Genomic DNA, 1,961 nt, shown 5'->3' with positions numbered 1-1,961 from the left:
GGAAAGGTGAGGAGAATGTGTAATTTGCAGACTGATAATATAGTCACCGGCTATCCCTCGGTTCATACTCCTCTCTCTCTCTCTCTTTTCTTTTTTTTCCCCCCAAATGATTCAGATTTTTGCTGCCGTCCTCTACTCGTTTTTCACTACCACGTCTCGGTGTTATGTAAATCCCTCCTCCTGGTTACGTATCTCTATTAGTATCGGTGAAAATTAATACATTAATTCTAATTAGAGTGGACACAACTAACAAACATATTTCTTCTAATTATAGATAGAGTTTTTCTAATATAGGTATTTAATTCTGTAAAACCAAAAAAAAAAAAAAAATCTTCTTCCCTTGAGAAAAATGTGAATTTAGATAGGCTTAAAAACAAGAAAAAATTATTTAAAAATTAATTAATACTTTATTTTTGTCGAATATATCCAAATTATTGAATTTTTAAATAAATTCACTTCCGTTATGGTTTGTAGGAGATGGTTTTTTTTTGTTTGAAGTTTCTCAATAAAATAGGGTAATAATTGATTAATAGTCGTATATTAAACCTAGATATTCCACTACTTAGTGTTTCTAAGCATATTAATGGCGATTATACCTTATGTCCTTGCTGAATTTTATGCATGAAATATTGTGCAAAACATTTAGCCACCATTAAGAAGCTTATGCGAAATCCTAAATGCAAATGTTTACGTAATAAATTACAAAACCAATAGTTGATTAAATGGAAAAGAGAGCCGCTCGAAATTCCCCATCTCACATATTTGGTGGTGATGATGTGGTTTTATTTTTTAGTCTACTAACCCACAACAAGCAAAATTGTTCTTTAACTCTTAACTAAACCCTACTTAATCAAACAATACTAGTACTATTATATAACCACATAAGCGTATAAACTTCGTCAAGAACCATTTGAAGCCTGCGATTTATTTAGTTAGAGCGTAGTGAAGAAGGTATGGGGACTGAAACTAAGTTTTACTTAATTAGACATGAAATATAAATTGTGGGTGTAGGGCATAGACGTTAAAAACACGAAAACCAGTGGCAAATTCTTTGAGGTGAAAAAATTAAAGAATGAGAGAGAGAAAGAAGTCACAATCACGGGAATCCAGAGAAAGGCTTTGTAGAGTTTCCATGGTGATATGTGGTGTGGTGTGGTGTGTGGTGGGAGGAATAGCCGGAAAAGTGCTCGTGTCGCCTCGAGATGAGTCTCTTTACCATTTATGTATTCTTTTAATTTGTAATACTATATACTGCGATTAAATTTTATCCTTTTTGGGGATTTGATGTGCTTAGCTTACAATGGATTTGAACTAAGTAGCACGAGATCGAAAGATATAAATATAAAAGCTAGGTTCCAAAAAGAAAAAAACAAAGGCATAGAACTAATTTAGATATATATAGATAGACATAGTATAATCTATCTTTTTCTTTATAAAAGGTAGGGTTCTACATTGGTTGTGTCTTTGTAAAAACACGAGGCCGCATAATATTATCAGGAGAGCTTTAATTAGTTGTCGTAACTCACTGATGTAAACATAAGTGTATAGTAGTATGCTGAATGATCCCAAGAAAGGACCCTATAGGTTTATGACCACGTTCGATGTAGTATGTATATAGAGACGCCGATATGGTTAATGACTACGTTCAGTATAGTATGTATAAAGAGAGGCATGGGCGCGGCGTTTGTGTTTGTTGTTAAGTGGTTTCAATAGTTAATAAAACGACCATAATATATATAGGTGGTCGTTTTATTAATTAATTGATTGGTCTTGGTTCATTTATGGTTTGATATAAGAAAACTTTCATACAGGGAAACAGATTCATGTAATATTGTAAATTGTAATAGTGTAAACAATATATGTATATATATATATATATATATATCCGCGTAGAACTTATTTATTTTTGTGTACATGGTCTTTCGGGAAATGGGATTAACTACCGATATAGTACATGACTA

This window comes from Camelina sativa, chromosome 19 (genome assembly GCF_000633955.1).
Source record: "Camelina sativa cultivar DH55 chromosome 19, Cs, whole genome shotgun sequence".
Taxonomy (NCBI): Eukaryota; Viridiplantae; Streptophyta; class Magnoliopsida; order Brassicales; family Brassicaceae; genus Camelina; species Camelina sativa.
Note: the sequence above shows the minus strand (reverse complement) of the source record.